Source organism: Bombina bombina, chromosome 3, assembly GCF_027579735.1.
Source record: "Bombina bombina isolate aBomBom1 chromosome 3, aBomBom1.pri, whole genome shotgun sequence".
Lineage (NCBI taxonomy): Eukaryota > Metazoa > Chordata > Amphibia > Anura > Bombinatoridae > Bombina > Bombina bombina.
In genome coordinates this window covers 764,019,774-764,042,574 of record NC_069501.1, presented here as the reverse complement: position 1 = coordinate 764,042,574, position 22,801 = coordinate 764,019,774, and positions in this window count along the sequence as shown.

The window sequence follows — 22,801 nt, the reverse complement described above, 5'->3', positions numbered from 1 at the left end:
TTTTGCACCCCCTGCAACAGGAGCATCTATTCAAAAAACATTCTCTTTAAATTGTTGGCTAAGAAAAGCAACAAGATTCTCTCTTTCTGGAACACTTTTCCACTTTTGTACCTCAATCCCTAAGCTACAATTGCTATGAGAGATCAAGAAAGGGCACATGTTCCGGACAAATAGTTATGTGAGAGTACAGTTGCTAGAAAAAAAAATGAGTTATTCACATCAGACCATTGCAAACTTGCATTTCAACCAGTAAATACCCTAAGAAGGAGAGAAATAATGGCATCTTTCCAGCGTGCTTTGCTATACTCGATTTCTGAACATATAATAACACTGCAAAATAGGTCACCTCTGCTCACAACAATCTACCTCTTAGCTAGGGGAAAGGGGATACGACACTAAGGAAGGGAAAAAGGGAAGTGGAAGTGACCAGCCCAGACTAGCTAGGCCGGAAAGGGAGAGCCTTGAGGAGTTGTCACTTTAGTAAACACTTATTTAAATTCCAACCAGAATAATTTTTATAGCAATGACCTGTGGGAAATAAATGGTTAGAAAAGCAGTTAAAGCAGAAAAGCAAAACAACACTTCACCTGTGAGCAGGGACCCCTATGCACATAAGCTGTCGCAGCAGCCAGAATATAAAAGGGGGTAGAGAACCTGGAAAGGAAAAGTGCAAGTTAACCAAAAAAAGACACTACACCCTGAATGTAGATTCAGGGACACGTGAGCTGGCGCAGCAGCCTTGTTTAGTTGTAATGTGCTTCAGGGGACCCAATTGAGAGTTAGCAAGAAGTCACACAATGTAATCTGGATATACAGGGCAAACACAGTTTTAATAATGCAGTGCACTGTGCTCCAGAAGGTAGATGCGTGTCCCTCTGGGGATGCAAGGCAGTTCCAATTACAGCTATTAAAGCCAGAGAGATATGAATAACCCGGGGTATGGCCCAAATCCAGGTTCCCTACAGGAGAAGGGTGGTCCCAGATGTAGTTTATTTCCTAATGTAATTGGCAGTTCAGTGCGTGGGGTGCTTCCCCCCTAGGGCCCTATGGATGTCTGAGGGATGCGGTGCTCCCAGCTAAATTTAAAGAAGGCCTCAAGTTCAACGTATGAGTAAGTAGGCCTCACCCTGTCAGGGGCAGCTCAGACCCACAATGGCCTCCTGGTTAACTGAGCACTATCTTGGGAACGTTATCTTAGGGACCCAGGGACAGGGAACAAACAGTCTCACCTTGTTGCTTCCCAATGTGTCCTCCGTCTATCTTGCAGCAGCCCTCAGTATATCAGGCCCCGACCCTCCAGAGCTTATACCGGAGCTTGCATACGCAGGTCAGCTTAGATTAGGAGGCCTCCCCTCCGGCCGCACCCACGTTGTCTGTAACTCTAGTGCCCTGGGGATCAGCGGATGAGACTGCAGGAACCTCCGTGCGACCAGGTATAGACAGGTATAGGCAGCAGCCGGCAGGTAGTTCGTTCACCGCTCTGTGCTCCAGCACAGGTCGCAGCGCGGCGGTAGAGGGAGGCCTTCCCCAAGATAGCGGATCTTCACGCTCAAATTCTCTCCGGTTCTTGAGGCCCCCAGATGCCGGGTGCTAAGTTGGAGGCTGTGGGGCTTGGTCAATGGGGTGTCCGGTAGCCACTTATGAAGGCGGTCTGTGCGAACCCGTATTCTACTCCCTCTCGAGGCCTCGACAGAGCGGAGCGGCTGGCACAGCAACCGGATCCCCAATCACATGTGCAGCGGCACGAGCAGCCTCTCAGCCGTTAGTATGGTAAGAGTCTTCTGCTCCGGAGCGGATCCCCGACCCTCCGGAGCTAGTAGAATGCACTTAAGTGAGGCAAACATTAGCCGCGGTATTGCGGGTCCAAACGGACCGGTAAATATTTGCAGATGTCCTCTTTTTCTCTTTGGTAATGAAGGGCTAGTAAATTGAAATATGCTGGGTCAAAGTAGCACCCAAATACAAGTATTTATGTGGTTTAAATTCCACTTCAAGTACTCTAACTTCAGGAGCTCTCCTCTAACACGTCTGCTCCTGTTGGCAGCTAGCTCCGCCCTCATATAATATTATTTTTAAGGTTTACTGTCCCTTTAAGTATAGGCAATTTAAAAAAATAAACAAATAAATAAATAAATAAAAGAACACACGTCTTTAAGCACAACATATAAATACCCCTCTTACAGGCCTAAAGACCTCTTGTTTTTAAAGCCCCTAAGCCCCTCTTAAAAATAAAGCCCCTTTATACATTGTATGAGTCCGATGATCACTGTGTTAATAAATGTGCATTTATTTGCAAATAGGATCATGGGAGCCCCTATGTGCTTATCAAAATTACGTAACTATACTAAAAGCCCCAAATATACTTTATATACTATATATATATAGATAACCTCATCTTTTTACTATAATGTTTAGGGAAAACACAGACACTATTATTTATGACATTGCTTTTTAAAATCTTTATTAACCCCTTAATGACCACAATGTACCCTGTATGTCACTGGTCGTTAAGGGTTTTTTCAGGACATAATAGCACAAGTCTAGCAAGAACACGCTATTAATGCCCTCCCTCCAGCAGGCTTTGTGGAATAGAGCAGTCTCAACGCTGGTGGCAAGACCACGCTATAAAATAATCAAGTCCCAAAAAAAGGCCAGCGACATACAGGGTACGTCGCTGGTCCTTAAGGGGATAAAAAAATATATTTTTTCACACTTTTTGTTGCAGGTTTCTTACACGTCATGATATGTAAATAAAAAATGTATAGTTTGAATCTGCTGGGTCTCCTAAAAAAAAAAAAAGAAGAAGAAGAAATTTATGTGTGGGTTTCTCACTGAAAAATGAACAACAGTAGGGCTTAAATAACATCATCTAAAAACTGTAAAACAGACCAGCACAGGGGTGTAAATGGCTTAGCAGTTAAAGGGTTAAATGTATTTTACATTTTGAAATACTAATTGTAAAGGGGGTTTAAAACACCTAGAAGAAGATGTCAGCATTTGTCTTCTTTAACAGCCACATATAAATAGCCTAAAGTCAGTAATGAGCTCAAACCTATATATATTATTGTTTTTCAGGTCTCATTGGGCCCAGGGCCGGTGCTAGGATTTTTGGCCACACAGGCGAATATACATTTTGCCCCCCCCCCCATTACATACCACTCCATTCCTAGTATTTGACAAACTGTTACCGAGATGTGCTGACAAAACCTACATAGCTACTTTATCTATAATTATTGAGAAAATAATTCCCCATTTGGATGTTTGCGTGTGTGTGCCAGTGTGTTAATAGTATAGTGTATATGTGTGTGTGTGCATGACTGTATTATGTGTGTAGGTATGTGCATATGTCTGCCATTAGTAGCCCCTCCCCCCCTTTTGACTTTTACAGTTATTGGCCAAGTGACTAAAATGTGTACCATCTTTCTTCTTGTGTGTAGTCAAATTGTTGTTGTAAAGGTAGTAACACACATACATAAACACAGAAACAAATCACAAGCACAGAAGCACACACACAGATAAACACCTGGAGCTATTGAAGCTCACAAAAAAATAGAAGTTAAATGCACACCAACCTGTGTAGTTAGAGTACCTGATGAAGGGCAGTTTCCAAGGGTGAGCCAAGGGTATTTTCTGCTGATCCCACTACCCACCCAATAGAGGCTGTTTGTGCTGCTGTGAGCTGCAGGGTGGGATGATGTGAACAGTTTCACACAGAAATACTATCACACAGAAACATGCACTTACACACACATATAGCAGCACTTACAGACACACAGGGGAAGTAGAAAATGTTTGTTTTTATATTACTTTAACATAGTGGAGTGTCAGCTGTTAATAGATTTAATTCTGTATTCACACAAGTACACAAAGCACTTTACCTCTTATTTACCCATTAGAGAATCTTAAAACCATTTTAACTATCATATAGCTTTTGTTTTTTACATTAAATGCATGGATTTAAAGGATGTAGGGATTTTTTTGTGTGGCTACTATTTGTCCATGTTCCCATATAAAACCAGGATCAATATATTGATACTACAACTTTACACTAATCTAACAATATAAAATAAAATAAAAATGCTATACAGGTAGGTTAACCCTTCTGTACACACATAATGGAATCATAGTTATATCTCAAGCTAATCTACACTAGATACTAATGCATCATTGAGACCTCACCCAGTGAAAGAGGGACATTGAAGCCTGTGGCACATTTTACAAACAAAATAATGTTAATACATCAGTACCAAAAATAAATTAAAAAGCAATTTTTACTGCACATTTTTGTAAACATTTTTTAACAAAAGCTTATCTGATCATATCAAGAAAAAACACTTATGTGTGGTGTACTTTACTCTAACACATTCCTTTCTACCAGAAATAAAAAATCGGCACAAGAAGAGTCTATTATAAATGAGGACAAATATAACCCTCTAGATACCATATTATATATAAAAATGGCAAGATACTGAGCTTTCAACATACTTTCTTGTACCAGACAGTTCCACGTCCAAGTAGAACGGTAGTAGAACCCAATATTAACAGCACATGAGCCCAGTATATCCTGCACAGATCACACTCTATGAGCAATGCTGTCTAAGGTATTATAAGTGTAAGGTATTAAATTAGCATTTAAAACAGCCATGCTTATAGAGTGTGACACTGACCTGTGCAAGGGATACTGGGCTTATGTGCTGTTTAGGGTTGAAGACAGCCTTGCTCCTAGAGTGTGATCTTTAATAAGATGCATCATGAACACAGCCCAGGCAAGTGGCCTTTTCCTACCTTTATACTCCACAGGGTATCAGCAGGGCCCGGGCACTAAGGCAGCAGTGTCATGGAGCAGGCATCCCTTGCTTCTCCAGTTCAGGGTGAGTGCACTGTGACCACGACAACTGTTAATCCTGCTGCTGCATGCCCCATAGGGCCATCTACTTCCCGCGTACTATGTGTGCCGCCCACCTCCCCACCCCCTCACTAGTCACTATACAGCTGCCTCTGTCAGTCTATGTCCTGGTCCGTGCAGATGACGTCATCATCAGCCGGGTCTTGGTCTGACTGTCTGTTGCGGCCCTGGCCACTGGTGCCCATCAGGTGTGCTTTATCCCTCACTCAGCCCTGATCGTACCATCACATAAAAAATTATTAAAATGATTGGGCCTGATATTCGAAAGTTCACCAGCATTTATAGAAATCATGCAAAATCTTTGGGATTTTTTTAGACCTTATAATGTAATTGTCAAGGTAATAGGCAGATCAAGGTTCAAGTTGTCTGTCTGTGAATATAAACGTAAGGTTGTCATGAACCACAATTGCTGAATATAGTTTAACCACTAGTGATAAGTTGTTGCAATGAGATTCCTGGAATAAAACATCAACAACCATTAGGCTGTGTAATAATTCCCAAAAATTAGGTAGCAATTGATAGATGGTTATTTATATGAAACAGAGTTATTGTTGCCACATGTAACAAGTACTGAATAATCTGCAGCAACTCTGTTCACATAAGGAACCAAAATTGAAACAAGTGAATTCACTGAGTACTTAACAGACAGACACCGGATAAAAAGCTACAGAGAGATATTACATAGGATCTGATTAAAAGGTACTTATCCTACAAGGAGCTTTTGAGGGTGAGGTTAAGTGCAGATTACCTTGTTCAGTATTTCATAAGTCCGGCTGCAAGTTGCGGTCCTCGGTGGAGCTCGGATGGCGTGTGATGTCACCACGATAGCGGATCCGGAAGTAGAAGCCGACACGGAGCTCTGGTTACTTGCCAGGAAAGAGACGTGAGGTGGCAATCCAAATTAGGCTGCAAGAGGCTGATAGCCTAGCAAGGGAGGCTGGGAGAATTAGCAGTAAGAAGACTGCAATACCAAGCAGGGAACAGAATGAAAGGGAAGTTTTTATAGCAGTCAAGGTGAGTGACGTCACTTAAAGGAGAAGTACTCAGTAGCAGTGAAGGAACATGCTATGAGAGGACAGAGAACATGACAGTAATGTAGGTGTATCTCCTTCGCATACAAAACCCTGCATATTAATATAAATATCTTTCAAATTACAATTTCTGTTTCTAATATTTCTTAGTGACCTTTCCATATGGAGTGGTGATATTTTGAATATCAGGCCCATAGACTTGAATAGGAACCTAACGGCTAGATTTGGAGTTTTGTCGGTAACGACCCGAAAAACTAACGCCGGCTTTTTTCTGGCCGCACCATAAAAATAACTCTGGTATTGAGAGTCCACATAAAGGCTGCGTTAGGCACCAAAAAAGGAGTGTAGAGCATTTTTAACGCAGCTTCAACTCTCAATACCAGAGTTGCTTACGCAAGCGGCCAGCCTCAAAAACGTGCTCGTGCACGATTCTCCCATAGGAAACAATGGGGCTGTTTGAGCTGAAAAAAAACCTAACACCTGCAAAAAAGCCGCGTTCAGCTCTTAACGCAGCCCCATTGTTTGCTAGGCAGAAACACTTCCTACGTCTGCATCTAACACTCTAACATGTACCCCGAGTCTAAATACCCCTAACCTTACACTTATTAACCCGTAATCTGCCGCCCCCACTATCGCTGACACCTGCATTTTATTTTTAACCCCTAATCTGCCGCTCCGTAAACCGCCGCTACTTACATTATCCCTATGTACCCCTAATCTGCTGCCCCTAACACCGCCGACCCCTATATTATATTTATTAACCCCTAATCTGCCCCCCACAACGTCGCCTCCACCTGCCTACACTTATTAATCCCTAATCTGCCGAGCGGACCGCACCGCTACTATAATAAAGTTATTAACCCCTAATCCGCCTCACTAACCCTATAATAAATAGTATTAACCCCTAATCTGCCCTCCCTAACATCGCCGACACCTAACTTCAAACATTAACCCCTAATCTGCCGACCAGAGCTCACCGCTATTCTAATAAATGGATTAACCCCTAAAGCTAAGTCTAACCCTAACACTAACACCCCCCTAAATTAAATATAATTTACATCTAACGAAATTAATTCACTCTTATTAAATAAATTATTCCTATTTAAAGATAAATACTTACCTGTAAAATAAATCCTAATATAGCTACAATATAAATTATAATCATATTATAGCTATTTTAGGATTTATATTTATTTTACAGGTAACTTTGTATTTATTTTAACCAGGTACAATAGCTATTAAATAGTTAAGAACTACTTAATAGCTAAAATAGTTAAAATAATTACAAAATTACCTGTAAAATAAATACTAACCTAAGTTACAATTAAACCTAACACTACACTATCAATAAATAAATTAAATAAACTACCTACAATTAACTACAATTAACCTAACACTACACTATCAATAAATTAATTAAATACAATTCCTACAAATAAATACAATTAAATAAACTAGCTAAAGTACAAAAAATAAAAAAGAACTAAGTTACAAAAAATAAAAAAATATTTACAAACATAAGAAAAATATTACAACAATTTTAAACTAATTACACCTACTCTAAGCCCCCTAATAAAACAACAAAGCCCCCCAAAATAAATAATGCCCTACCCTATTCTAAATTAATAAAGTTAAAAGCTCTTTTACCTTACCAGCCCTGAACAGGGCCCATTGCGGGGCATGCCCCAAGAAGTTCAGCTCCTTTGCCTGTAAAAAAAAACATACAATACCCCCCCCCAACATTACAACCCACCACCCACATACCCCTAATCTAACCCAAACCCCACTTAAATAAACCTAACACTAAGCCCCTGAAGATCATCCTACCTTGTCTTCACCTCACCAGGTATCACCGATCCGTCCTGGCTCCAAAATCTTCATCCAACCCAAGCGGGGGTTGGCGATCCATGATTCGGTGGCTGAAGAGGTCCAGAAGAGGCTCCAAAGTCTTCATCCTATCCGGGAAGAAGAGGCGATCCGGACCGGCAACCATCTTGATCCAAGCGGCATCTTCTATCTTCATCCGATGACGACCGGCTCCATCCTGAAGACCTCCACCGCGGACCCATCTTCTTCCGGCGACGTCCAACTGAAGAATTACGGTTCCATTAAGGGACGTCATCCAAGATGGCGTCCCTCGAATTCCGATTGGCTGATAGGATTCTATCAGCCAATCGGAATTAAGGTAGGAATATTCTGATTGGCTGATGGAATCAGCCAATCAGAATCAAGTTCAATCCGATTGGCTGATCCAATCAGCCAATCAGATTGAGCTCGCATTCTATTGGCTGTTCCAATCAGCCAATAGAATGCAAGCTCAATCTGATTGGCTGATTGGATCAGCCAATCGGATTGAACTTGATTCTGATTGGCTGATTCCATCAGCCAATCAGAATATTCCTACCTTAATTCCGATTGGCTGATAGAATCCTATCAGCCAATCGGAATTTGAGGGATGCCATCTTGGATGACGTCCCTTAAAGGAACCGTCATTCTTCAGTTGGACGTCGCCGGAAGAAGATGGGTCCGCGGTGGAGGTCTTCAGGATGGAGCCGGTCGTCATTGGATGAAGATAGAAGATGCCGATTGGATCAAGATGGTTGCCGGTCCGGATCGCCTCTTCTTCCCGGATAGGATGAAGACTTTGGAGCCTCTTCTGGACCTCTTCAGCCACCGGATGATGGATCGCCAACCCCCGCTTGGGTTGGATGAAGATTTTGGAGCCAGGACGGATCGGTGATACCTGGTGAGGTGAAGACAAGGTAGGATGATCTTCAGGGGCTTAGTGTTAGGTTTATTTAAGGAGGGTTTGGGTTAGATTAGGGGTATGTGGGTGGTGGGTTGTAATGTTGGGGGGGGGTATTGTATGTTTTTTTTTACAGGCAAAAGAGCTGAACTTCTTGGGGCATGCCCCGCAAAGGGCCCTGTTCAGGGCTGGTAAGGTAAAAGAGCTTTTAACTTTATTAATTTAGAATAGGGTAGGGCATTTTTTATTTTGGGGGGCTTTGTTGTTTTATTAGGGGGCTTAGAGTAGGTGTAATTAGTTTAAAATTGTTGTAATATTTTTCTTATGTTTGTAAATATTTTTTTATTTTTTGTAACTTAGTTCTTTTTTATTTTTTGTACTTTAGCTAGTTTATTTAATTGTATTTATTTGTAGGAATTGTATTTAATTAATTTATTGATAGTGTAGTGTTAGGTTAATTGTAGGTAATTTTAGGTAGTTTATTTAATTAATTTATTGATAGTGTAGTGTTAGGTTTAATTGTAACTTAGGTTAGTATTTATTTTACAGGTAATTTTGTAATTATTTTAACTATTTTAGCTATTAAATAGTTCTTAACTATTTAATAGCTATTGTACCTGGTTAAAATAAATACAAAGTTACCTGTAAAATAAATATAAATCCTAAAATAGCTATAATATGATTATAATTTATATTGTAGCTATATTAGGATTTATTTTACAGGTAAGTATTTATCTTTAAATAGGAATAATTTATTTAATAAGAGTTAATTAATTTCGTTAGATGTAAATTATATTTAACTTAGGGGGGTGTTAGTGTTAGGGTTAGACTTAGCTTTAGGGGTTAATCCATTTATTAGAATAGCGGTGAGCTCCGGTCGGCAGATTAGGGGTTAATAATTGAAGTTAGGTGTCGGCGATGTTAGGGAGGGCAGATTAGGGGTTAATACTATTTATTATAGGGTTAGTGAGGCGGATTAGGGGTTAATAACTTTATTATAGTAGCGGTGCGGTCCGCTCGGCAGATTAGGGGTTAATAAGTGTAGGCAGGTGGAGGCGACGTTGAGGGGGGCAGATTAGGGGTTAATAAATATAATATAGGGGTCGGCGGTGTTAGGGGCAGCAGATTAGGGGTACATAAGGATAACGTAGGTGGCAACGCTTTGCGGTCGGCAGATTAGGGGTTAATAAGTGTAGGCAGATAGAGGCGACGTTGAGGGGGGCAGATTAGGGGTTAATAAATATAATACAGGGGTCGGCGGTGTTAGGGGGAGCAGATTAGGGGTACATAAGGATAACGTAGGTGGCGGTCGGCAGATTAGGGGTTAAAAAAAATTATTCGAGTGTCGTCGATGTGGGGGGACCTCGGTTTAGGGGTACATAGGTAGTTTATGGGTGTTAGTGTACTTTAGAGCACAGTAGTTAAGAGCTTTATGAACCAGCGTTAGTCCAGAAAGCTCTTAACTAATGACTTTTTTCCTGCGGCTGGAGTTTTGTCGTTAGATTTCTAACGCTCACTTCAGAAACGACTCTAAATACCGGAGTTAGACAAATCCCATTGAAAAGATAGGATACGCAATTGACGTAAGGGGATCTGCGGTATGGAAAAGTCGCGGCTGAAAAGTGAGCGTTAGACCCTATTTTGAGTGACTCCAAATACCGGCGGTAGCCTAAAACCAGCGTTAGGAGCCTCTAACGCTGGTTTTCACGGCTAACGCCAAACCACAAATCTAGGCCTAAGGTAGCATTTCACTGAAGTAATTAAGAAAGTGCAACAACAAAAAAATCTGACAGCTTTGTAAACCACCTGATGGTTTTATTATTTGCATAAATTGTAATGGTTACTGGATAACCAAAACTGATTACCACTAATGGAAACTTGTCCTGAAGTGTTAGCCTTAAACAGTGCCTCAGTAAATTGGCTTCTAAAATGTATGTATGTGTTTATACAGTCTGAGCATTGACCTGAGCCATAGTGCTTTGTAACAAATAACCTTGTAGAGATTTTCTATCATAGCTTAAATAAAATAGAAACTTTAACATTTGTAATTGTACAAGACTGAAAAAGTTAAAAAGATCTATTAGTTTTAGTACTATTGTTATTGATCAGCATGAAAATGTCAGACTCAGCTGGACATGCAGCTCTGAATCTAATTGGCAAATGGACAAGATTGTGAGTCTTTTAAATGAAATGCATTTCCCTTCACCACCCACATTTACTTAACCTAATAATGAAACTATTTTATTGGAAATGAACAGGCGTACAATGGAGCAGTATATTATTCCATGTACATTGCATTTCTACTGCTAATTTGTACAGACACTTTCTTCTAAATTAAGAATGTTATGTGGTTGTTAGCTGCTCAGATGGTCTTCTGTGCAGGTCTCAAACTGAAAAAAGTAAAATATACACATTATCCAGGGCTAGAAAATGTGTAAAATATGCACATTATCCATGGGCATAATGAAAACTTATAGGATCCCAGCGACAAATATACTCTTACAAAGATATGTAAAGTCAAGATATTTGGTCATATTATTGGCCATACTGCTCCTCTATAAGCTCATATTTGACCAAAAGGACCTTAAAGTCTCTCTGTCAGTCACATATCCAAACCACACAACATATTAGACCTCTGTCCCTACAGACAACCTTTAGCAGCATGCATGCATCAGATATTAGATGAAAAGATCAATGTAAATCTCAAAGTAACTACCTTAGTGCAAATATATAACTGCAAGAAAAAATGTTGTAGATGGCAATATCATGTATAGTCTTATTTATATCATATATAATTTACTTAATCTCCCAAAAGTATTATTAAACGTAAAGGACCAATGTGTTCAGTTATAAACCAGTAGTGCATTGCTGCTCCTTCAACTAATGATACCAAGAGAATGGAGCACATTTGATAATATAAGTAAACTGGGAAGTTTTTTAAAATTGTATGTTCTACCTAAATCATGAAAGAAAAATGTTGGGGTTTTATGTCCCTTTTACTTATATGGACTGTATTGATTACTGAAATCCAATTGTCAAAATATATTAGAAAATGAATAATAAAGCTGCAATTTGTGAGATAAAAAAACTGGGGAAACAATAACTTAAGTCATTTATTAATATAACACATATTCCTACTTGAAATAAGCAATCCATTAAAACTTGTGAAGCAATGATATAATTTTACCTTATAAAAAATAAGATGAGGCTAAACTGTCCAATAGTTTGGAGTAAACTCATATTTGTATTCCTCTAACATTTTCAAAATATATTAGTTGAAAAAAATTGCAATATGAATTTTATTATATAAATTGCCTTCTTTTCCTGTAATTTAACCATGTGTTTTTTACTTCCCCCAGAAAAACTGTATTATTATATAAATTGCCTTCTTTTCCTGTAATTTAACCATGAGTTTTATACTTCCCCCAGAGTAACTGTATTATATACTGTAATGGTAGTGAAAGGCATATTTGTGCATGTAACGTCTTAAGGGTTATGCTGCCTGACTGAAATGTAAAGCTGTGCAGTGTGTGAGTTTGCAACAATTGTTGCAATATGTGGGGTGGGGACTCTTACCTGTTATAAAAGTGCATGGATGCTGGAACACTTCCTCTTTCTTGTCTGCAACTGCTGGAGAAAGGTTTTTTCTGTTTTTGCTGGCAAAATGGTGCGGCCTAGGCGTCAGTCTGTTCCTCCAAAGCGGATGAGGGAGTCTTCGCCAGTGACACGGCGAGTATCTGTGAGGGGGAGAGGTGGCAGTTTGGTTAGTGAGGTAGTAGGCCCTAGCCCTTCTCAGGGGGTGGGCCTCACCCCTTCCCGGGACTCTGGGGAGCCCTCGGGAGTGTCTTCCTCCCCTTCCCTCTTCCCGGGGTCCCAGGGGGAAGATTTGGAGGATTCGGGGTTGGGTTCAGGGGGTGGCGGTGGGGTGGAAAGGTCTCCGGTTGGCTCGATCGGCCTCCCGGAGGTGTTTAGGGCCCGGCAGCTTGAGTCGGGCGGGGGGCCTGGTGTGGGGCGGGTAGGCCCGGATCAGGGGCGCGTGGCGCAGGGCCGTGGGTCAGTGAGCGGGCCAGAGGGCCTAGTTGCGCAGGGCGTGGGTGAAGGCCCGACTTCAAGCGGGAGGCCTTTGGGCCTACGCCGCGTGTGGCAGGGCGAGCAGGAGGGCCTAACTTTAGGCGGCGGGCCTTCGGGCCTACACCGCATGGTCGCGCCTGGTGGCCCAGTGGGTTCCCCCCCTACCCCGGTGGCCTCCGATGGCGGAGACTACGGCCTGCAGGGTGCCCCCTCAATCAGTGGTGGCCCCGGTGGGTCTGCGGCCCCTCTTTGGGACGGGTACTTACCTAACTTACCTGTCCCAGAGGCGGCACGGGCGGCGGTCGTGGCCTTAATCCAGGCCCTTTCGGCGGGAGCAGGTCCGGGCATCGCGGCGGGTATGGAGCAGTCTGGCATCGTCCTCGGTGGTCCGGCGGGGGTTCCGGCGGTCGGCGGCGTGGTCCAGGCTGGAGCGGCGGGCAGGGCTTCTTCCCTCGGTGGAGGCCTTCGGTCGGTGGTAGGCGCGAGTGACGTCACTTCCGGTAGTCGCGCTAGTGATGTCACTTCCGGGCGCCGCGCGTGCGACGGCATTTCCGGTTTCGGGCGCGGCGGAGTCAGGTCGACGGATGGAGGCGCGGAAGGTGAGTCGGGAGCCCGGGGATCCGGGAGGGGCAGCACCGGACAGGCCGCGGCGGTGAGAGGACATGGGGGGTCAGGCACTTGGCAATTGGAGACACTTGTGGGGGCGCATGGTAGGCATATGGGTGCTGGCATTAGCGGGCCCGAGCCGCGGGCTGGGACGTCCATGGGCCTTGGGGTTTTTGGCACTAGGGGACTTGTTGGTGCGGGGCACCAGGGCGGGGAGGGCCTGGCAGATATGGCAATGCCGAGTGTGAGTGGAAGTGTTGGACCGGAGTGTGGCCCTGTTGTGGGCAGTAACCAGGTTGGTGGGTTGCAAGTTGGGCATGAGCCTCTGGGGAGAGGACGACAGGATGTGATGGGGGAAATTTTCAGGCTGGCCTCAATATTGGCCCAAGGGGCGCACGCTGGCCCTTCTGGGATGGGGGGGCAGCAACATACAGTTCAGGTCAGCGCTGGGGGGGTGGATCCCGGTCATGTGGGAGTTGTGGGCAGAGGGAGGGCGGGTGGACACGGGCCTGTGGCTGGAAGCGCAGGGGCTGGTGGAACAGGGCAGTCGGGGGCCGGGGCCCAGGTGGGTGGCCTGCAAAGTAGTGCTGTAATGGGTGGGGGTGGTGCCCGTTCCTTGATCCCTGGTGCTCCCGATTCTGTTTTGTTTCCGCAGGTTAGCGGGGATGCTGTGGTGGCAGTTTGCCAGGATGCTAGGCGAGAAGTGTCTCAGAGGACCGGTCCAGGCCAGGAGGCTTTTCCCTCGGCGGCGGCAGGAGCAGGTGAGATTGCATTGTGTGGGGTGCTGGGGGAGGGTGCGGGTGGGTCATCTAGTGACACTGGCTCTGAGAGTGACGACTCCTTAGGGCCAGTGTCTAAACCTCAAAAACGGGTATTGAAATATCTTCGCAGGTTGGTAGCTGGGCAACAGAGACAGGAGTCGAGGCTAGCTCCGGGTGGGGGAGCGCAGATGGGAGGCTCAGGGGGTGCTGTTCAGCAGGTAGGGCCAGGGGCTGCGAGCTTGGCGGTGGCAGACAGGAAAGTGGCGCTGCAGGGAGATGCCTACCCCTGCAGCGTGCACTCATTGCATTCTCACCTTAAAGCTAAGACGATCAAAAAAATTAGAGATGGCAAATATGTGCACATTTTCGATTTGTCGCTGGAGGCCCATAAGGCCAAGGAGAGGAGCGAGGACGGCTCAGGTCCAAAAAAGGTCAAGAGACCGGAGACAATGGACGAGTGGCGCACGTGTTTTAGAGTCTTGGCTTCTTGCCTAGTGGAGGCGAAGCCTGAGCTGCGGGTTGACGTGTTAAAATACATGGAGACTATCGAGTTCGTCCATAAGACGTATAAGGACGGGGTATGGCGGTCTTATGACGCGGATTATAGGCGTAAGATGGTAGGGAACCCTTTGCTGACCTTTGGCACCACGGATGTGCACTTATGGCAGCGTCTGGGTGCGGAGCGCTCTCCCTCCCCCCCTTCAGGCGCAAGGGCCGGGGGGAGCAGGCAGATGGGGGGAGTCAAACGGAAAGGGCGGGAGTGTTGGAGGTTTAACGACGGGAAGTGTGACCGGGGAGCGAACTGCTCCTTTCGGCACTCCTGCATATACTGCGGAGCTGGTCATCCAGGGACCGAATGCGCTAGACGGAAAGAGACGGGGGGCCGCGGAGCCGGCAGAGGGGCTGCTGGGGCAAAGGGCACCAACGCCGTTGAGGGTGGCCGCCCTTGAGCCATGGCTCAGGGCGTACCCGGACAGGAGGGCAGGGGATCTCCTCCTGGCCGGATTGCGGGAGGGTTTCCTCATTCCAGTGGTAGGTCCGGTAGTTGGGGCGCGTCAGAAGCGGAACCTCAAGTCAGCGTATGACTACCCTGACGTAGTGAGGGATAAACTGGGCAAAGAACTGAGTTTAGGTCGCATGGTGGGCCCCTTTCGGGAGCCACCCATGGAGGGTTTGGTGGTTTCCCCACTGGGGGTTGTGCCGAAGAAGGAATCGGGGAAATTCCGGTTGATTCAGCATTTGTCATACCCGAAAGGTAATTCGGTCAATGACGCAATCAACCCAGAAGTGAGCTCAGTTTTTTATCAGTCGTTTGACCAAGCAATGGTTTTGGTGCAGCAGGCTGGTGTTGGGGCACTCTTGGCAAAGCTTGACATTGAGTCGGCCTTCCGCTTGTTGCCTATTCATCCGGCATCCTTTCGGTTGATGGGGTGCTGGTTCGAGGGTGCTTACTATGTGGATCGTTGTCTCCCAATGGGTTGCTCGGTCTCATGCGCCTTTTTCGAGATGTTCAGCACATTCTTGCACTGGGCGGTGTTTTCAGAAGCGCGGGGTGGGCTGATAGCCCATTACTTGGATGATTTTCTGCTGATAGGTAGAGCTGGGTCGCTCGAGTGCGAGCGACTCATGTCGGTGATGAGAACCCTATTTGCGCATTTTGGGGTCCCATTGGCAGAGGACAAGACCCAGGGGCCCTGCACTTGCCTGACGTTTCTGGGTATCGAGATCGATACTTTAGAAAGGCAGTGCAGGTTGCCAAACGATAAGGTGGTGCGAATGCTGGCCGCGGTTTCTTCGGCCGCGGCGGCGGACCGGCTAGCGATAAAGGAGTTGCAGTCTTTACTGGGTTTGCTCAATTTCGCATGCAAAGTTATCCCGATGGGCAGAGTATTCAACAGGAGGTTGGAGGGCCCTCTAAAAGGAGATAGCGGGAGCCGCAAGTCATGTGCGGTGTCTCCGGATATGAAGGAAGACTTGAGAATCTGGGAATTGTTCCTGAAAGATTTCAATGGGGTCCTGTTGTGGAGGCAGGTGAGGACATCTAGCCAAGCTTTGCATCTGTTCACGGATGCGGCGGGGGCAAAGGGTTATGGGGCTTACTTCAACGGCGCATGGAGTGCCGGGGAGTGGCCTGTGGCCTGGACGGAGAGGGGTTGGACTAGGAACCTTACGCTCCTGGAATTGTTCCCTATTGTCGTAGCCATTGAGTTATGGGGGCGACAACTAGCAAACCAGAATGTAATATTCTGGTGCGATAATTTGAGCGTCGTGTTTGCTATCAACAATCTTTCAGCCTCTTCCCCTATTGTGGTGCGTTACCTTCGGTGGGTGGTGCTGCGGTGCTTGCAGCACAACATTGACTTTACGGCGCGGCATGTGCCTGGGGTCGATAATGTATTGGCGGATGCGTTGTCGCGAGGCCAATGGGAGGCATTCAGAAAGCTGGCACCAAGGGCAGCAGAGGTTGGTACTCCTTGTCCTTCCTTTCTTTGGCAGGTGGCGGAAGGGGGGACGTGTTGACTTCAATGGTTCAGGCGTCGCTGGCACCTGCTACCTGGAAGGCCTACGGCAAGTACTGGGCCGAATGGGAAGTTTTCCTCAAGGGTAAGGGCGTTCCGGTGGAATCCGGATCGCCAGCTTTGTTGCTTGAGTGGATGGTGTGTTTGAAGGAAAGTGGCTGTAGAAAAGGATCCATGCAAGGAAGGCTAGCTGCCTTATCCTTTTTCGCTAAATGGAAGGGTATCCAGGATGGGACGAATGCGTTTCTGGTTAGGCAGGTAATGAAAGGCTGGGGCAGGATAGAGGCTAAGTCGGCAGACCGGCGAGAGCCCATTACAATTCAGCGGCTGGGGGCCTTATTGGCAGCGCTGCCGGAAGTGTGCGTGGATGAGTATGAGGTTGCTTTGTTTAGGGCGGCGTTTGCGGTTGCTTTCTTTGGGGCCCTGAGAGTAGGCGAGATAGTTAGTCCAACCAGGTCGGCGGTAGGTTGTGGTATCCAAGCGCAGCATGTCAGGTTTGACTTGAAAGCGCTATTGTTATTTATCCCTAGATCAAAGACGGATCAAGACAGGAAAGGTGTATGGTTGTCCATACAGCAGCAGGACTTTGTGGGGTGTTGCCCCGTCCGGCTGGCTTCTGATTTTTCGGCGAACAGGCCAGGGAGTTCAAGGCAGTTTTTTATTCACGCGGATGGGTCTAACCTGTCCAGATTCCAGTTTCGGAGGGTGTTGGAGGAAGCTGCTAAGAGGGTCGGCTTGGACCCTGGGCTCATCGCTCCCCACTCCTTTCGCATTGGAGCAGCCACCAGCGCGGCTGCGGCTGGGGCGTCAGAGCGGGAAATTAAGAAACTGGGAAGGTGGAGTTCCAAACGGTATAGGACATACATTAGACCCCTTCAGAGTAAAGTGTAGATAGTGAAAAAGGGGAGGGGTGGGTATTAAAAAATGGGCGGGGACTTAGTAATGAAAATTTTTGTTGATTTTAGGTGTAAGAGCCCCTCCGTGTAGAGCGTGGATAGTCGGCCACTCGTACGTTCACTGGGCGGCCATTCACGCTTTGAGGCGCCCGGGCGGCCAGCAGCTGGGATTTCGTCCAGATGCGGTTTCCATTAGATGGCTGGGGAAAAGGGGAATGTTGTGGAGTGATTTGCCAGGTCGTCTGGAGGAGGCCTTCCTTCGTTGGGGACGGCCTTCCTTGATTGTGTTGCATCTGGGTGGAAATGATGTGGGGAGTTTGCCTGTGCTGGAGTTGGTGAAAATCATTCAATCAGATGTACGTTGGTTGAAAGTGCGTTTCCCGGGGGTACGAGTGGCTTGGTCAAATGTGATAGCGCGCTTGCAGTGGCGGCATGTGAGAGTGCACCGTTCAGCCTACCGTATCCGGAAGAAGTTGAACAGAGATGTGGGGAGGTTGATCGTGGAGGAAGGTGGCTTTGTGATCAGGCATGATAACATCTTGGGGGACTGCAAGCGGCTGTACAGGCCGGACGGGGTTCATTTAACTGAAGAAGGGTTAGAGCTATTTTTGGCTAATCTAGCTGGCGCGTTGAGGCGGCATGTCAGTTAGCTATCCCTAGGTGTGGCGGCAAGAGCTCCATTATGGGAGGCAGGTGTGGTATCTCTTGTGGCGGGGTCCCGGCCAAATAATTTTTATGGTTTCCGCGAGGGTGTGGTCGAGCTAATGGGAGGGGCATGATGTTGCAAGTCGCAGCTTGTAACGCCTCTCCCCGCGGGCCTGCTGACCTAGAAACCCCTTGTGGATGATGCCAGCCTCTGAAGGGCAATGCTCGGCAGGAGCATTGCAACAACCAATCCGGGCCGGTGACCTCACTACGCTGGTTGTATATATATATATACTAAATTATGGATAGGCTTAGAATATAGTTTAGCCTCAGATGCCGCCACCCATAGATAAGCCTTAAGCTTCCCAAGTTAATAAGTTTAGAGTTTGCCTGGTTAGGTTTTAATAAACGCGACCTTGCTTCACGGTCTTATACCTCCAAATATGTGTCTGTGTCTTTATTGGGTAAGGTGGGAATGAAGTCATGGCGATTTGACCCTTATGGTAGTGAAAGGCATATTTGTGCATGTAACGTCTTAAGGGTTATGCTGCCTGACTGAAATGTAAAGCTGTGCAGTGTGTGAGTTTGCAACAATTGTTGCAATATGTGGGGTGGGGACTCTTACCTGTTATAAAAGTGCATGGATGCTGGAACACTTCCTCTTTCTTGTCTGCAACTGCTGGAGAAAGGTTTTTTCCCCGCCCATCCCTCCCTTGTTGTTAACGTGTTTGATATTTTTTGCAGGAAAGGGGGGCGGCACTGAGTGAACAGCTGCCATTAGGGTGGTTTTGTTAGGACTTTGGCAGGGGCATGCCTACTCAGGCTAGCTGATCTTAAGTCCAAAGTGGTAATTTTTGGCTTCACATCATGGGTGTTTGTTGTGCGTCTTACGCCTAAATGATGACCCTAAAGGGTATGGAGCAATTTGCTAGCATAAGAGTAGAAATTATCGGCTGGCGTGGCGGGGTCCCGGCCAAATAATTTTTATGGTTTCCGCGAGGGTGTGGTCGAGCTAATGGGAGGGGCATGATGTTGCAAGTCGCAGCTTGTAACGCCTCTCCCCGCGGGCCTGCTGACCTAGAAACCCCTTGTGGATGATGCCAGCCTCTGAAGGGCAATGCTCGGCAGGAGCATTGCAACAACCAATCCGGGCCGGTGACCTCACTACGCTGGTTGTATATATATATATACTAAATTATGGATAGGCTTAGAATATAGTTTAGCCTCAGATGCCGCCACCCATAGATAAGCCTTAAGCTTCCCAAGTTAATAAGTTTAGAGTTTGCCTGGTTAGGTTTTAATAAACGCGACCTTGCTTCACGGTCTTATACCTCCAAATATGTGTCTGTGTCTTTATTGGGTAAGGTGGGAATGAAGTCATGGCGATTTGACCCTTAAGGACAGAACTGTGACTTTACAACATTCCACACATTGAATGCTTGATCAGTGTAGTAACTTATTTATCTGTCCCTACTTTGCCATAGCACATGAGATGAGGCTTTTCCTACAGTATGATTTAATAAAAAGTTTGCTTACAGTTTTTGATAGACATGTGCATTCTTTTATTTCTGAATGAATGCAGCATGAAATTTAAAAAAAATGAAGGAATAATGATGAATTTAGCAAAATTTATTTGTTTCCTTTAAATAGTTAAAAATACTTACCTAAGTGCACTGGAGGGCCATGGTAACCTGTTCCCCTTCTTCACAGAGCCTCGGCAGGCTAACAAGGCGTTAGTGCAGCGGCTCCCAGGGCATGCACTAGAGAAGAAGTACATGCCATGAAAGCTGCTGCACTAAGGGGCCTATCTATCAAGCTCCGAATGGCTTGTGTTCCTTCAGACTCGCCAGAAACACAAGTTATGGAGCAGCAGTCACAAAGACCGCTGCTCCATAGGCAGACAGGAATCGCCGGAATTACGGAGTATGATCAGGTTAATTGACACCCCCTGCTGGCGGCCCTTTGGCCACAAATCTGCAGGGGGCGGCATTTCACCAGCAGCTCTTGTGAGCTGCTGGTGCAATGCTGAATACTGAGAGCATATTCAGCGATGTCTTGCGGACCTAATCCGCACTGTTGGATCAGATCCGCAAGACATTTGATAAATAGGCCCCTAAGCCTTTTGTTAGCAAGTCCAGGGCTCTGTGAAGAAGAGGAACTGGTTAGCGCAGCTCTTCAGCATGCTTAGGTAAGTAGTTTAGTTGCTAAAAGTTAACTTTTTAACCTGTAGCAGTGGAACATGCACATTTGTTTAAAGAAATCAAATGTAAATGCTCCACAAATGGTCGTAATTCATTAAGTTTTAAACAGGATGAAAACTAAACAGCACGGTGCTGAATAAAATACAAAGTATTTTGATTATTCAGAACAAAAGATTTGGTCAAACCCAAAATTTTGCCTGTGCACATGTCTAATTTTTTAATATGTTTTTATAACATTTATTTTGTATGAAGATCTTTTGTGTTTTAGCACTTAATTGTTGATATTTGCTATTCATACAGATCCCACTCCCTTGCCTATTGGTGACAAACATAACTAACAATATTCCTTTAAAAATGTATCTTATTCCGTTAAGACCACTCTTTGTTCTTAAAGGGACTTCATACCCAAATGTTGAAGCACTTGAAAGTGAGCATAGTTGTAAAAAGCTTAAAATATCACCTGAACATCTCTATGTAAAAATGAAAGATATTTTACCCCAACACTTGCACAGTAGCCATATTCCATAGTAAAGGAATGTTAAACAGGATGCTAGTCCCAGGACTTGCAAAGGAGTGGGCATCTGCAATATGAGGTTTAACAAAGTTTACCATGAAATATCACAAGATTTTATTGAAATCTCATGAGATCACAGTAAAACAACGTGTGACTTCAGCACTGATAAACCTGAATATTTTTTTTTTTTTTTTTAAATTCGACATGCAGCCGACAGTTGCTGAAGGATAACTGTTCACAGAACATTTCCTATTTTTGAGGTAAAATATGTTGTTGTTTTTTTTACATAGAGATGTTCAGGTAATATTTTCTTGTGAACTTTTTAATGTTATGCTGCATCACTTTCAAATGATTTAGCATATGGGTATTATGTACCTTTAATGTCAGTTATTACAAGTATCAAAGACAAGCAGGGAAAATACTCCAAATGCAAACCATTATATGGGGTCTAACTTAATTCATAAGAAAATATTTTGCAGTGCTTTTGAGTGGGTTTCCAAACTGTATACCATTTCATTCTATTTAAAAACTGTTTATTTTGCAATTTTGTAGTGGATTTCTACTGAATTATCAGATTGCACTTAGAGCATTCAGTTGCAGTATTTCAATCCTTTAGGACACACTTTTATAGCAGGTTTGTTACATGATTTTCTAATTCAACAGCCTTGTTTCAAATATATATCTTGACTTTTTGCAATGTCAATGCTTTTGTATAAGGTCATGTCAAACACTGATAACTATTTTCTGGCCTAGGGAAAAGGTGAAATAAAGTTCAAGCTAAACTTTTAAACTATGAAACTTATATGCAGCTATTTTTGAATCATCAGAATGCTTGTTTGAAATATGAATTAAGTGCCTGGACATTTAAAAATGTTTATTTTAAAATTACTCATAATTATATTGGGCTAGATTATGAGTGGCATACTAACAAATGCTCACAGTGATAAAGAGTTGGGATGCACACGTCGGAAGTAGTGTGCATATTACAAGTTGAAAGTAAACGCGTTCGCTTGACCGCAAATGTATTTAACATGGGTTGGGATAGCGTGATAGCTCAGGTTAACTGTTATACTTGACTAAAACGTTGCACAAAACACATCAAAAATACATTTAAAAATACAGGTACACTCATATTAAGACTGTCTAATAAAAATATTTTTAAAAAAATGCATAAAAAAGGAAAGGGCTCAAGTGTTTGTGTGTTTATATATACAGTTGCAAGAAAAAGTATGTGAACTCTTTGGAATGATATGGATTTCTGCACAAATTGGTCATAAAATGTGTTCTGATCATCATCTAAGTCACAACAATAGACAATCACAGTCTGCTTAAACTAATAACACACAAAGAATGAAATGTTGCCATGTTTTTATTGAACAAACCATGTAAACATTCACAGTGAAGGTGGAAAAAGTATGTGAACCCCTAGACTAATGACATCTCCAAGAGCTAATTGGAGTGAGATGTCAGCCAAATGGAGTCCAATCAATAAGATGAGATTGGAGGTGTTGGTTACAGCTGCCCTGCCCTATAAAAAACACACACCAGTTCTGGGTTTGCTTTTCACAAGAAGCATTGCCTGATGTGAATGATGCCTTGCACAAAAGAGCTCTCAGAAGACCTACGATTAAGAATTGTTGACTTGCATAAAGCTGGAAAGGGCTATAAAAGTATCTCCAAAAGCCTTGCTGTTCATCAGTCCACGGTAAGACAAATTGTCTATAAATGGAGAAAGTTCAGCACTGCTGCTACTCTCCCTAGAAGTGGCCGTCCTTTAAAGATGACTGCAAGAGCACAGCGCAGACTGCTCAATGAGGTGAAGAAGAATCCTAGAGTGTCAGCTAAAGACTTACAAAAGTCACTGGCAAATGCTAACATCCCTGTTAGCGAATCTACAATACGTAA